The sequence below is a fragment of the Symphalangus syndactylus genome, chromosome 17, assembly GCF_028878055.3.
Source record: "Symphalangus syndactylus isolate Jambi chromosome 17, NHGRI_mSymSyn1-v2.1_pri, whole genome shotgun sequence".
In the NCBI taxonomy this organism is placed as follows: Eukaryota; Metazoa; Chordata; class Mammalia; order Primates; family Hylobatidae; genus Symphalangus; species Symphalangus syndactylus.
In genome coordinates, this window is record NC_072439.2 from 17,928,958 (window position 1) to 17,945,338 (window position 16,381).

A 16,381-nucleotide genomic window follows, 5' to 3' on the forward strand; every position below is an offset into this window, starting at 1 on the left:
TCATAACTTCCTCTAAGTGGGAGGATTGTGCAGCTGATTTGTTTAGTCTCTGTGTCTGTTTTGCTTTAAAATTAGTCCCTGGGATTTCTAAGCAAGCACAATTATACAAGTGATCACTGTACATGAAGTACCTCATGGGAAAGGGAGAGATGAGTTTTAACATATAAGGCCACATTCTGAGATTGGGGAGGAAAGGGAGAAAAGTTTTAAAATGCATTTCAAAGCTGGAATACTTTTTAAGAATTCCCCACTGTCAAACTTCATCCTATTTTTATGGAAAGTGGGCAACGCAGTTAATCTGGCTGCTTCCTGCTGAAAGGGGGCATAGTTGGGAAGTATCAGAATGGAATCTATTCACTTGGAGTTGGAAATATATCCACATTCCCAGATCTATAGCAGGAACTTGCTGGAGATTTACAGTGTGAGGACCAAGGACCTAGGAACTTTTGAGAAAGTCTGTCCTCAGTGTATAACAGTAGTAAAATCCATAGCAGCTGATGAGGACAATGAGAAGAATACCAACCATACTGTATATGAAAGTCTTTTATAAGGAAGTCAGCTGGACCACACTGTTAAAGGGTCCTGGGAGAGGATCCTGTATCTGTATCAGAAATATGGATGTCCAGTGTATGCATAGCTTAGGTCATATTGTGAGAATAATGTGGTATATATTCACAATACTTAGTCTTTTTTTTTTTTTTTTCTTTCCTGAGACAGCCTTGCTGTGTCACTCAGGCTGGAGTGCAGTGGCACAATCTTGGCTCACTGCAACCTCTGCCTCTCAAGTTCAATTCTCATGCCTTAGCCTCCCCAGTAGCTGGGATTACAGGTGTACACCACCATGCCCAGCTAAGTTTTGTATTTTTAGTAGAGAGGGTTTCACTATGTTGGCCAGGCCAGTTTTGAACTCCTGACCTCAAGTGATCCACCCTTTTCGGCCTTCCAAAGTGCTGGGATTACAGGGACTGTAGTCCACTGCTCCCGGACAGAACATTCAGTCTTAATCAGTGCACAAGGGCTGCCTTGTGCTGCAGTCAGGCTATCTAAGGCCATATGGTTCTGCAGGGCCACTTGTCTAATCTTGTGAGGGTTTTTCAGTGAGAAAGGGAATGACATGATGGATATTATTAAAAGTAGCAGCTGTATGTTTAACCAGGTATTTTATTTGTAATTTTACATCTATGGCCACTGCCTGGGGAAAAAAAAAAGGACTAGTGGGTACAACCACCTTGATGCCTATTTTTGATGGGGTTGTCTCGCCTTTACACTTTCCTAGTTGGCATGGAGAGAGTCTAAATGGGAAAGGACACATCCTGGTAGGGAAGGGCGCCCCCAGGTGCCTCTACCATTCCAGTTTTAAGTGTTGGGAAAAGGGCTTGTGGGGTGCCTGCATAAATTGGCCATAAAAATGTCGGACAATAAGTTGTGGAAAGCCACAAGAGGCCTCTGAGGGGGAAAGCCTCCTAATTGCCATCATGTTCCCATGCTCAGAGCAAGACCTGCTCTCTTATCTGTAAACACTGTTCAAGAAAAAAGACACTCCTTTAAAGCATTGAAATGTAGACAGATACGCAAGCTCCTAGTTAAGCCCGCTTCCACCAGCTACTCTCCGACAAGTTAAAGATACACTGAGCACAAAGGAGATTCACTTAAACCGCCACTGCTATAGATCATGCATATAATGCACTGCCTCCCTTTCACTGTTTTGCCCGGAACATCTGCTTCTTAGATCTAAGTAATTATATTCAATAAATAGTGTAGAGACCAAAACTCTGGGCCTTTGCGGCCTCTGATTTGCTCTGGCCCCCTGGCTCCCACCTTTATGAAGTCTTAACCTGTCTCTTCTCATTCCTTTGTCGCCACTGGACTTCAGGTACCCTACAGGTGGTGTTAAGGCTGATCCCCAACAGTAAGGGCAACCATGAGTGCCACAGACCCATAGCAAACCCCAGGGGGAAGGATAAGGCTCTGTTATGGAGGTGGGTGCTATTTTGATTGTGCCATCCTAGTCACATGGTATTAGTCCAAGGGTTTGGCCACATTGTTGAAGAGGTAATCATCCCATATCATGGGAGATAGTGTGGGGTGTACTGTTACTGTGCTTTTCAATGCATAGAAGTCTTGACCCATTACCTGGATTTACACTGCCATCAGCCATCATATGCCATCACGTATGGCATATCCTATAGTGGGGGTGGCATTAACCTGTTTATGAACCAGAAGGAAAACATGTTTCTGTGTTTTCTCAGAGACAGGGAACTCATGGTAAGTGGTACTCTAATAATAGAAGGGAAACAGGTAAGTATTTTTACTTCAAGTATAAAAATACTCAAGTGTTCAGGTTAGCAGTTTGTATGTACCATGACAAGCCTGTGATTAAAGAAAGGGGTAGCTCCCCACAGACCCAACAGCCTTTTATTCTGGAGGTAAGTCACCATCTATGCCCATTCAGCAAAAAGGTTAGTTTTAGCAAAGATAAAGAATGTAGTTATGACTGTACAATTCATTAACAATTCATGTTAACAGAAGGGTGTTACTTATTTGTATGATTTTTAATAAATAGCTTTAGGTCCTCTCTTGGTTTACATGACCAAGCAGTCTGATTGTCTGAGGTATCAGGTTGAGGAGGAGCTGCCTTCACCCCAGTGTGATGTATCTATGGTCTGATTCCAGCCAGTCTGACAGATGAATGGATGGTTAGCAGCATGTCCTGAGTTACTGTCTACTTTTTGGCCAGCTGTTGGTCTGGCCCTTGGTTTCTCTAGAATTTTAGTAGCACTTTATTTTCAATCCATAGAGGTCTTGACCTATTACGTGGATTTACACTGTCATCAACCATTCTATGCCACAATATATGGGAAAGTAGAAAGGGTGAATGAGTATTATTTAAAGTTTTTAGGGTTTTAAATTACACAAAAAGTCTATAAGCATTTATCTCTTTTTTTCTTTTTTTTTTATTATTATACTTTAGGTTTTAGGGTACATGTGCACAATGTGCAGGTTTGTTACATATGTATCCATGTGCCATGTTGGTTTGCTGCACCCATTAACTCATCATTTAGCATTAGGTATATCTCCTAATGCTGTCCCTCCCCCCTCCCCCCACCCCACAACAGTCCCTGGAGTGTGATGTTCCCCTTCCTGTGTCCATGAGTTCTCATTGTTCAATTCCCACCTATGAGTGAGAACATGCGGTGTTTGGTTTTTTGTCCTTGCGATAGTTTACTGAGAATGATGGTTTCCAGTTTCATCCATGTCCCTACAAAGGACATGAACTCATCATTTTTTATGGCTGCATAGTATTCCATGGTGTATATGTGCCACATTTTCTTAATCCAGTCTATCGTTGTTGGACATTTGGGTTGGTTCCAAGTCTTTGCTATTGTGAATAGTGCCGCAATAAACATATGTGTGCATGTGTCTTTACAGCAGCATGATTTATAGTCCTTTGGGTATATACCCAGTAATGGGATGGCTGGGTCAAATGGTATTTCTAGTTCTAGATCCCTGAGGAATCGCCACACTGACTTCCACAATGGTTGAACTAGTTTACAGTCCCACCAGCAGTGTAAAAGTGTTCCTGTTTCTCCACATCCTCTACAGCACCTGTTGTTTCCTGACTTTTTAATGACCATTCTAACTGGTGGGAGGTGGTATCTCATTGTGGTTTTGATTTGCATTTCTCTGATGACCAGTGATGATAAGCATTTTTTCATGTGTTTTTTGGCTGCATAAATGTCTTCTTTTGAGAAGTGTCTGTTCATGTCCTTCACCCACTTTTTGATGGGGTTGTTTGTTTTTTCTTGTAAATTTGTTTGAGTTCATTGTAGATTCTGGATATTAGCCCTTTGTCAGATGAGTAGGTTGCGAAAATTTTCTCCCATTTTGTAGGTTGCCTGTTCACTCTGATGGTAGTTTCTTTTGCTGTGCAGAAGCTCTTTAGTTGAATTAGATCCCATTTGTCAATTTTGGCTTTTGTTGCCATTGCTTTTGGTGTTTTAGACATGAAGTCCTTGCCCATGCCTATGTCCTGAATGGTATTGCCTAGGTTTTCTTCTAGGGTTCTTATGGTTTTAGGTCTAATATATAAGTCTTTAATCCATCTTGAATTAATTTTTGTATAAGGTGTAAGGAAGGGATCCAGTTTTCCCAGCACCATTTATTAAATAGGGAATCCTTTCCCCATTTCTTGTTTTTGTTAGGTTTGTCAAAGATCAGATAGTTGTAGATATGCAGCATTATTTCTGAGGGCTCTGTTCTGTTCCATTGGTCTATGTCTCTGTTGTCGTACCAGTACCATGCTGTTTTGGTTACTGTAGCCTTGTAGTATAGTTTGAAGTCAGGTAGCGTGATGCCTCCAGCTTTGTTCTTTTGGCTTAGGATTGACTTGGCGATGCGGGCTCTTTTTTGATTCCATATGAACTTTAAAGTAGTTTTTTCCAATTCTGTGAAGCAAGTCATTGGTAGCTTGATGGGGATGGCATTGAATCTATAAATTACCTTGGGCAGTATGGTCATTTTCATGATATTGATTCTTCCAACCCATGAGCATGGAATGTTCTTCCATTTGTTTGTATCCTCTTTTATTTCATTGAGCAGTGGTTTGTAGTTCTTCTTGAAGAGGTCCTTCACATCCCTTGTAAGTTGGATTCCTAGGTATTTTATTCTCTTTGAAGCAGTTGTGAATGGGAGTTCACTCATGATTTGGCTCTCTGTCTGTGATTGGTGTACAAGAATGCTTGTGATTTTTGTACATTGATTTTGTATCCTGAGAATTTGCTGAAGTTGCTTATCAGTTTAAGGAGATTTTGGGCTGAGACAATGGGGTTTTCTAGATATACAATCATGTCATCTGCAAACGGACAATTTGACTTCGTCGTTTCCTAATTGAATACCCTTTATTTCCTTCTCCTGCCTGATTGCCCTGGCCAGAACTTCCAGCACTATGTTGAATAGGAGTGGTGAGAGAGGGCATCCCTGTCTTGTGCCAGATTTCAAAGGGAATGCTTCCAGTTTTTGCCTATTCAGTATGATACTGGCTGTGGGTTTGTCATAGATAGCTCTTACTATTTTGAGATACGTCCCATCAATACCTAATTTATTGAGTTTTTAGCATGAAGGGTTGTTGAATTTTGTCAAAGGCCTTTTCTGCATCTATTGAGATAATCGTGGTTTTTGTCTTTGGTTTTGTTTCTTTGCTGGATTACATTTATTGATTTGCATATGTTGAACCAGCCTTGCATCCCAGGGATGAAGCCCACTTGATCATGGTGGATAAGCTTTTTGATGTGCTGCTGGATTCAGTTTTGCCAGTATTTTATTGAGGATTTTTGCATCAATGTTCATCAAGGATATTGGTCTGAAATTCTCTTTTTTGGTTGTGTCTCTGCCAGGCTTTGGTATCAGGATGATGCTGGCCTCATAAAATGTGTTAGGGAGGATTCCCTCGTTTTCTGTCGATTGGAATAGTTTCAGAAGGAATGGTACCAGTTCCTCCTTGTACCTCTGGTAGAATTCATCTGTGAATCCATCTGGTCCTGGACTCTTTTTGGTTGGTAAGCTATTGATTATTGCCACAATTTCAGAACCTGTTATTGGTCTATTCAGAGATTCAACTTCTTCCTGGTTTAGTCTTGGGAGTGTGTATTTGTCGAGGAATTTATCCGTTTCTTCTAGATTTTCTAGTTTATTTGCGTAGAGGTGTTTGTAGTATTCTCTGATGGTAGATTGTATTTCTGTGGGATCAGTGGTGATATCCCCTTTTTCATTTTTTATTGCATCTATTTGATTCTTCTCTCTTCTTTATTAGTCTTGCTAGCGGTCTATCAATTTTGTTGATCTTTTCAGCTCCTGGATTCATTAATTTTTTGAAGGGTTTTTTATGTCTCTATTTCCTTCAGTTCTGCTCTGATTTTAGTTATTTCTTGCCTTCTGCTAGCTTTTGAATGTGTTTGCTCTTGCTTTTCTAGTTCTTTTAATTGTGATGTTAGGGTGTCAATTTTGGATCTTTCCTGCTTTCTCTTGTGGGCATTTAGTGCTATAAATTTCCCTCAACACACTGCTTTGAATGTGTCCCAGAGATTCTGGTATGTCGTGTCTTTGTTCTCGTTGGTTTCAAAGAACATCTTTATTTCTGCCTTCATTTCATTATGTACCCAGTAGTCATTCAGGAGCAGGTTGTTCAGTTTCCATGTAGCTGAGCAGTTTTGAGTGAGTTTCTTAATCCTAAGTTCTAGTTTGATTGCACTGTGGTCTGAGAGACAGTTTGTTATAATTTCTGTTCTTTTACATTTGCTGGCATTTAGCTCATTTATATGTACTCAATATTTTCTCATTTTTAACAGCTTATTTAGATTACTACTGAAAACTGAGATACTACATAAAGCTGGTGATTATTTAAAGTTATTTCCCTGTTAACCATTTTTAAAGTCTGAATATCAGGTATATATCTAAGTAAGAACCTTAAACACTGGGCATTTTGCCAATAACTCAGAAGATTTAGCTGTTTTCATTTAACTAAAAATTTTTGATTAGTTTTATTTTTCAAAAAAATACACAAAGATTACTCTGTTTTCGGTTGGGTTTATAGTGTCAGAACCTTTGTGCCAAACTGACACCTTAAAACATTTAGCCAAGGCAACTATAAAACTATAAAACTCATTTGCCCAGAGAAAAATGTATGCTGACAATTCTGAAGACATTTTTCTTACTAATGATTTTAAAACCAGTTTTATTTACTGAAGATCTGTGTGAACTTGAAAAGCATTTGTACTTAATTTATAATTATCTACTTACAAGGCCATTTGGTATCATGCTAGACCAACACATAACTGTAACATACCTGTAACAATATAATCACATAAACATATCTAAATATGTACACACATATACAAACAAAGATACAATAGCTTTTATTGTGGGGAAAGGAAAGATCAGACTGTTACTGTGTCTGTGTAGAAAGAAGTAGACATAAGAGACTCCATTTTGTTCTGTACTAAGGAAAATTCTTCTGCCTTGAGATGCTGTTAATCTGTAAGCCTTGCCCCAACCCTGTGCTCGCAGAGACATGTGCTGCGTTGACTCAAGGTTTAATGGATTTAGGGCTATGCAGAATGTGCTTTGTTAAAAAAGTGCTTGAAGGCAGTATGCTTGTTAAAAGTCATCACCATTCTCTAATCTCAAGTACCCAGGGACACAGTACACTACAGAAGGCCACAGGGACCTCTGCCTAGGAAAACCAGGTATTGTCCAAGGTTTCTCCCCATGTGATAGCCCGAGAATATGGCCTTGTAGGAAGGGAAAGACCTGACCGTCCCCCAGCCTGACACCCGACACCCATAAAGGGTCTGTGCTGAGGAGGATTAGTAAAAAAGGAAGGCCTCTTTGCAGTTGTGATAAGAGGAAGGCATCTGTCTCCTGCTCATCCCTGGGCAATAGAATGTCTTGGTGTAAAACCGGATTGTATGTTCTATTTACTGAGATAGGAGAAAACCGCCTTAAGGCTGGAGGTGAGACATGCTAGCGGCAATACTGCTCTTTAATGCACCAAGATGTTTGTTTACCTGCACATCAAAGCACAGCACCTTGTCTTAACCTTGTTTATGACACAGAGACCTTTGTTTACATGTTTTCCTGCTGACCCTCTCCCTACAATTACCCTATTGTCCTGCCATATCCCCCTCTCTGAGATAGTAGAGATAATGAACAATAAATACTGAGGGAACTCAAGAGACCAGGGCTGGCGCGGGTCCTCCATATGCTGAGTGCCGGTCCCCTGGGCCCACTTTTCTTTCTCTGTACTTTGTGTCTCTTTCTTTTCATGCTGCTGATAAAGACATACCCCATATTGGGTAATTTATACAGGATAAAGGGTTTAATGGGCTTACAGTTTGACATGGCTGGGAGGTCTCACAATCATGGTGGAAGGCAAGGAGGAGCAAGTCACGTCTTACATGGATGACAGGCAAAGAGACAGCTTGTGCAGGAAAAGTCCCACCCCCCCCCTTTTTTTTTTTTTTTTTGAGACGGAGTCCCTAGATTGCAGCAGGCAAAGAGAGAGCTTGTGCAGAAAAACTCCCCCCTCCTTTTCTTTTCTTTTTCTTTTTTTTTTTTTTTTTTTGGAGACAGAGTCTCGTTCTCTCACCCAGGCTGGAATGCAGTGGTGCGATCTCGGCTCACTGCAACCTCCCCCTCCCAAGTTCAAGCAATTCTCCTGCCTCAGCCTCCTGAATAGCCGGGACTACAGGCATGCGCCACCACTCCTGGCTAATTTTTGTATTTTTAATAGAGACCGGGTTTCACCATGTTAGGCTTGTCTTGAACTCCTGACCTCGTGATCTGCCTGCCACAGCCTCCCAAAGTGCTGGGATTACAGGTGTGAGCCACCACACCTGGCCAAACTCCCCTTTTTAAAACCATCAGATCTCCTGAGATGTATTCACTATCATGAGAACAGCACAGGAAAGACCTGCCCCCTTGATTCAATTACCTCCCACCAGGTCCCTCCCACAACATGTGGGAATTCAAGATGAGATCTGGGTGGGGACACAGCCAAACTGTATCAGGAAGGAAAGGGAAAAAACTTTTAAGATGCACTTGAAGACTGAGACACTCAGTTACAGATGTATGTAAATGGATGTTCACAGTTGCATTGTTGATAACAGCAAACTTCGCATTTATCAGTTGGATTGACAAAATATTTGATGACTTATCCATTCAGTGGAATACAGAGTGAAATGAGAGGAGGTAAATTTATAATTATTGATGTTGGTAGTTTCTGAGAATATGTTTAGGAAAGTGGGCAGAGACAGGATTTTGTATGAGTGTGTATATATGTGTATGTGATGTGTGCATATATGTATGTACACATATGATCTTGTTACTTTAAGGGGGCTGGTGTAGTAATTTTTAACATTTTTGTAATGTTTTTTAAATTTCTAAACTTTTTTTTATCATTTCAGCTTTATATTACATCACAATTACATTTTTGAAACTTTATGGAGACCATAAAACATTCGCTTTCAAAAAATTACCCTTGTTGCCGATAGTATCTTCTCCATAGGCATATTCTACATGTGTTTTATGATTTTTTATTTTATTTTATTATTATACTTTAAGTTTTAGGGTACATGGGCACAATGTGCAGGTTTGTTACATATGTATACATGTGCCATGTTGGTGTGCTGCACCCATTAACTCGTCATTTAGCATTAGGTATATCTCCTAATGCTGTCCCTCCCCACTCCCCCCACCCCACAACAGTCCCCACAGTGTGATGTTCCCCTTCCTGTGTCCATGTGTTCTCATTGTTCAATTCCCACCTATAAGTGAGAACATGAGGTGTTTGGTTTTTTCTCCTTGCGATAGTTTACTGAGAATGATGGTTTCCAGTTTCATCCATGTCCCTACAAAGGACATGAAGTCATCATTTTTAATGGCTGCATAGTATTCTATGGTGTATATGTGCCACATTTTCTTAATCCAGTCTATCGTTGCTGGACATTTGGGTTGGTTCCAAGTCTTTGCTATTGTGAATAGTGCCGCAATAAACATACGTGTGCATGTGTCTTTATAGCAGCATGATTTATAGTCCTTTGGGTATATACCCAGTAATGGGATGGCTGGGTCAAATGGTATTTCTAGTTCTAGATCCCTGAGGAATCGCCACACTGACTTCCACAATGGTTGAACTAGTTTACAGTCCCACCAACAGTGTAAAAGTGTTCCTATTTCTCCACATCCTCTCCAGCACCTGTTTCCTGACTTTTTTTTTTTTTTTTTTTTTGAGATGGAGTCTTGCTCTGTCGCCCAGGCTGGAGTGCAGTGGCGTGATCTTGGCTCACTGCAAGCTCCGCCTCCCGGGTTTACGCCATTCTGCCTCAGCCTCTCTGAGTAGCTGGGACTACAGGTGCCCGCCACCACGCCCGGCTAATTTTTTTTTGTATTTTTTAGTAGAGACAGGGTTTTACCGTGGTCTTGATCTCCTGACCTCGTGATCCGCCCGCCTCGGCCTCCCAAAGTGCTGGGATTACAAGTGTGAGCCACCGCGCCCAGCCTGTTTCCTGACTTTTTAATGATTGCCATTCTAACTGCTGTGAGATGGTATCTAACTGTGGTTTTGATTTGCATTTCTCTGACGGCCAGTGACAATGAGCATTTTTTCATGTGTTTTTTGGCTGCATAAATGTCTTCTTTTGAGAAGTGTCTGTTCATGTCCTTCGCCCATTTTTGGATGGGGTTGTTTTTTTCTTGTAAATTTGAGTTCATTGTAGATTCTGGATATTAGCCCTTTGTCAGATGAGTAGGTTGCGAAAATTTTCTCCCATTTTGTAGGTTGCCTGTTCACTCTGATGGTAGTTTCTTTTGCTGTGCAGAAGCTCTTTAGTTGAATTAGATCCCATTTGTCAATTTTGGCTTTTGTTGCCATTGCTTTTGGTGTTTTAGACATGAAGTCCTTGCCCATGCCTATGTCCTGAATGGTATTGCCTAGCTTTTCTTCTAGGGTTTTTATGGTTTTAGGCCTAACATGTAAGTCTTTAATCCATCTTGAATTAATTTTTGTATAAGGTGTAAGGAAGGCATCCAGTTTCAGCTTTCTACATATGACTAGCCAGTTTTCCCAGCACCATTTATTAAATAGGGAATCCTTTCCCCATTTCTTGTTTTTGTCAGGGTTGTCAAAGATCAGATAGTTGTAGATATGTGGCATTATTTCTGAGGGCTCTGTTCTGTTCCATTGATCTATGTCTCTGTTGTGGTACCAGTACCATGCTGTTTTGGTAACCGTAGCCTTGTAGTATAGTTTGAAGTCATGTAGCGTGATGCCTCCAGCTTTGTTCTTTTGGCTTAGGATTGACTTGGTGATGCAGGCTCTTTTTTGGTTCCATATGAACTTTAAAGTAGTTTTTTCCAATTCTGTGAAGCAAGTCATTGGTAGCTTGATGGGGATGGCATTGAATCTATAAATTACCTTGGGCAGTATGACCATTTTCACGATATTGATTCTTCCAACCCATGAGCATGGAATGTTCTTCCATCCCATGAGCATGGAATGTTCTTCCATCCCATGAGCATGGAATGTTCTTCCATCCCATGAGCATGGAATGTTCCATTTGTTTGTATTCTCTTATTTCATTGAGCAGTGGTTTGTAGCTCAACTTGAAGAAGTCCTTCACATCCCTTGTAAGTTGGATTCCTAGGTATTTTATTCTCTTTGAAGCAATTGTGAATGGGACTTCGCTCATAATTTGGCTGTCTGTGATTGGTGTACAAGAATGCTTGTGATTTTTGTACATTGATTTTGTATCCTGAGACTTTGCTGAAGTTGCTTATCAGCTTAAGGAGATTTTGGGCTGAGACAATGGGGTTTTCTAGATATGCAGTCATATCATCTGCAAACAGGGACAATTTGACTTCCTCTTTTCCTAATTGAATACCCTTTATTTCCTTCTCCTGCCTGATTGCCCTGGCCAGAACTTCCAGCACTATGTTGAATAGGAGTGGTGAGAGAGGGCATCCCTGTCTTGTGCCAGTTTTCAAAGGGAATACTTCCAGTTTTTGCCCATTCAGTATATTGGCTGTGGGTTTGTCATAGATAGCTCTTATTATTTTGAGATATGTCCCATCAATACCTAATTTATTGAGAGTTTTTAGCATGAAGGGTTGTTGAATTTTGTCAAAGGCCTTTTCTGCATCTATTGAGATAATCACGTGGTTTTTGTCTTTGGTTCTGTTTATATGCTGGATTGCATTTATTGATTTGTGTATGTTGAACTAGCTTTGCATCCCAGGGATGAAGCCCACTTGATCATGGTGTATAAGCTTTTTGATGTGCTGCTGGATTCGGTTTGCCAGTATTTTATTGAGGATTTTTGCAATGTTCATCAAGGATATTGGTCTGAAATTCTCTTTTTTGGTTGTGTCTCTGCCAGGCTTTGGTATCAGGATGATGCTGGCCTCATAAAATGAGTTAGGGAGGATTCCCTCTTTTTCTATTGATTGGAATAGTTTCAGAAGGAATGGTACCAGTTCCTCCTTGTACCTCTGGTAGAATTCAGCTGTGAATCCATCAGGTCCTGGACTCTTTTTGGTTGGTAAGCTATTATTGCCACAATTTCAGAGCCTGTTATTGGTCTATTCAGAGATTCAACTTCCTCCTGGTTTAGTCTTGGGAGGGTGTATATGTCGAGGAATGTATCCATTTCTTCTAGATTTTCTAGTTTATTTGCATAGAGGTGTTTGTAGTATTCTCTGATGGTAGATTGTATTTCTATGGGATCAGTGGTGATATCCCCTTTTTCATTTTTTATTGCATCTATTTGATTCTTCTCTCTTCTTTATTAATCTTGCTAGTGGTCTATCAATTTTTTTTTTCTTTTTTTTCTTTTTTTGTGAGACGGAGTCTTTGTCCCCCAGGCTGGAGTGCAGTGGCGCGATCTCGGCTCACTGCAAGCTCCGCCTCCCGGGTTCACGCCATTCTCCTGCCTCAGCCTCCCGAGTAGCTGGGACTACAAGCGCCCGCCAACACGCCCGGCTAATATTTTTTTATTTTTATTTTTAGTAGAGACGGGGTTTCACCGTGTTACCCAGGATGGTCTCGATCTCCTGACCTCGTGATCCGCCCGCCTTGGCCTCCCAAAGTGCTGGGATTACAGGCTTGAGCCACCGTGCCCGGCCAACTTTGTTGATCTTTTTAAAAAACCAGCTCCTGGATTCATTAATCTTTTGAATGGAATTTTGTGTCTCTATTTCCTTCAGTTCTGCTCTGATTTTAGTTATTTCTTGCCTTCTGCTAACTTTTGAATGTGTTTGCTCTTGCTTCTCTAGTTCTTTTAATTGTGATGTTAGGGTGTCAATTTTGGATCTTTCCTGCTTTCTCTTGTGGGCATTTAATGCTATAAAATTCCCTCTACACACTGCTTTGAATGTGTCCCAGAGATTATGGTATGTTGTATCTTTGTTCTCTTTGGTTTCAAAGAACATCTTTATTTCTGCCTTCATTTCATTATGTACCCAGTAGTCATTCAGGAGCAGGTTGTTCAGTTTCCATGTAGTTGAGCGGTTTTGAGTGAGTTTCTTGATCCTGAGTTCTAGTTTGATTGCACTGTGGTCTGAGAGACAATTTGTTATAATTTCTGTTCTTTTACATTTGCTGAGGAGAGCTTTACTTCCAACTATGTGGTCAATTTTGGAATAGGTGTGGTGTGGTGCTGAAAAAAAATGTATATTCTGTTGATTTGGGGTGGAGAGTTCTGTAGATGTCTATTAGGTCTGCTTGGTGCAGAGCTGAGTTCAATTCCTGGGTATCCTTGTTAACTTTCTGTCTCGTTGATCTGTCTGATGTTTGGCAGTGGGCTGTTAAAATCTCCCATTATTATTGTGTGGGAGTTTAAGTCTCTTTGTAGGTCACTAAGGACTTGCTTTATGAATCTGGGTGCTCCTGTGTTGGATGCATATATATTTAGGAAAGTTAGCTCTTCTTGTTGAATTGATCCCTTTACCATTATGTAATGACCTTCTGTCTCTTTTGATCTTTGTTGGTTTAAAGTCTATTTTATCAGAGACTAGATTGCAACCCCTGCCTTTGTTTTCCATTTGCTTGGCAGATCTTCCTCCATCCCTTTATTTTGAGTCTATGTGTGTCTCTGCACATGAGATGGGTTTCCTGAATACAGCACACTGATGGGTCTTGACTCCTTATCCAATTTGCCAGTCTATGTCTTTTAATTGGAGCATTTAGCCCATTTACATTTAAAGTTAATATTGTTATGTGTGAATTTGATCCTGTCATTATGATGTTAGTTGGTTATTTTGCTCGTTAGTTGATGCAGTTTCTTCCTAGCCTCGATGGTCTTTACAATTTGGCATGTTTTTGCAGTGGCTGGTACCGGTTGTTCCTTTTCATGTTTAGTGCTTCCTTCAGGAGCTCTTTTAGGGCAGGCCTGGTGGTGACAAAATCTCTCAGCATTTGCTTGTCTGTAAAGTATTTTATTTCTTCTTCACTTATGAAGCTTAGTTTGGCTGGATATGAGATTCTGGGTTGAAAATTCTTTCCTTTAAGAATGTTGAATATCAGCCCCCACTCTCTTCTGGCTTGTAGAGTTTCTGCCGAGAGATCAGCTGTTAGTTTGATGGGCTTCCCTTTGTGGGTAACCCGACCTTTCTCTCTGGCTGCCCTTAATATTTTTTCCTTCATTTCAACTTTGGTGATCTGACAATTATGTGTCTTGGAGTTGCTCTTCTCGAGGAGTATCTTTGTGGCGTTCTCTGTATTTCCTGAATCTGAATGTTGGCCTGCCTTGCTAGATTGGGGAAGTTCTCCTGGATAATATCTTACAGTGTTTTCCAACTTGGTTCCATTCTCCCTGTCACTTTCAGGTACACCAATCAGACGTAGGTTTCGTCTTTTCACATAGTCCCATATTTCTTGGAGGCTTTGTTCATTTCTTTTTATTTTCTCTAAACTTCTCTTCTCGCTTCACTTCATTCATTTCATCTTCCATCGCTGATACCCTTTCTTCCAGTTGATAGCATCAGCTACCGAGGCTTCTGCCATCTTCACGTAGTTCTCGAAACTTGGCTTTCAGCTCCATCAGCTCCTTTAAGCCCTTCTCTGAATTGGTTATCTTAGTTATACATTCATCTATTTTTTTTTTCAAAGTTTTTAACTTCTTTGCCATTGGTTTGAATTTCCCCCCATAGGTCGGAGTAGCTTGATCGTCTGAAGCCTTCTTCTCTCAACTCATCAAAGTCATTCTCCGTCCAGCTTTGTTCCGTTGCTAGTGAGGAACTGCGTTCCTTTGGAGGAGGAGAGGTGCTCTGCTTTTTAGAATTTCCAGTTTTTCTGCTCTGTTTTTTCCCCATCTTTGTAGTTTTATCTACTTTTTGTCTTTGATGATGGTGATGTACAGATGGGTTTTTGGTGTGGGTGTCCTTTCTGTTAGTTTTCCTTCTACCAGACAGGACCCTCAGCTGCAGGTCTGTTGGAGTTTGCTAGAGGTCCACTCCAGACCCTGTTTTGCTGGGTGTCAGCAGTGGTGGCTGCAGAACAGCGGATTTTCGTGGACTGCAAATTCAGCTGTCTGATTGTTCCTCTGGAAGTTTTGTCTCAGAGGAGCACCTGGCCGTGTGAGGTGTCAGTCTGTCCCTACTGGGGGGTGCCTCCCAGTTAGGCTGCTCGGGGGTCAGGGACCCACTTGAGGAGGCAGTCTGCCTGTTCTCAGATCTCCAGCTGCATGCTGGGAGAACCACTACTCTCTTCAAACCTGTCAGACAAGGACATTTAAGACTGCAGAGGTTCCTGCTTTTTGTCAGTGCTCTGCCCCCAGAGGTGGAGCCTACAGAGGCAGGCAGGCCTCCTTGAGCTGTGGTAGGCTCCACCCAGTTCAAGCTTCCTGGCTGCTTTGTTTACCTAAGCAAGCCTGGGCAATGGTGGGCACCCCTGCCCCAGCCTCGCTGCCGCCTTGCAGTTTGATCTCAGACTGCTGTGCTAGCAATCAGCGAGACTCCGTGGGCACAGGACCCTCCGAGCCAGGTGCGGGACACAATCTCCTGGTGTGCCATTTTCCAAGCCCGTTAGAAAAGCACAGTATTAGGGTGGGAGTGACCCGATTTTCCAGGTGCCGTCAGTTACCCCTTTCTTTGACTAAGAAAGGGAACTCCCTGACCCCTCGCGCTTCCCGAGTGAGGCAATGCCTCGCCTGCTTCAGCTCGCGCACGGTGCACTGCACCGACTGTCCTGCACCCACTGTTTGGCACTCCCTAGTGAGATGAACCCAGTACCTCAGATGGAAATGCAGAAATCACCTGTCTTCTGCATTGCTCAGGCTGGGAGCTGTAGACCGGAGCTGTTCCTATTTGGCCATCTTGGCTCCACTCCCTAAACGTATTTAATATGTGTAAGTATGGGTATATACACGCTCATACTTATTGAGAGAATAATTCAAACATGTTAACAACCGGTGAATCTGGGTGAAGAGTATATGAGAGCTTTTATATAATTTCTATAATTTTTCTGAAAGTTTTAAATTATTTCAAAATAAGTTTAAAGAAATATAAAAATATACATAAAGTAAAATCCCATTATTTAGAGAGAACTATAAGTAAATACCCATTCATCTATGCGTTTTTACAAAATAGGATCACATAAAAATCTCACATTCTGTTTTTCAAATTAATATATTCTGAACATCTTCCAACATCCACAGCTAAAAGTTTACTTTTTCCCATCTGATGTTCACACAGTGTGCCACTGGATTGGTAAAGCACAAAATACTTTGGCAATCCAACTATTTCTGTTTGCTAGTAAAACAATGCTGCACTGACTATCCTCTTTTCTCTTTCTCTTTCATTATTGAGATGGAGTCTCGCTCTGTCACTAGGC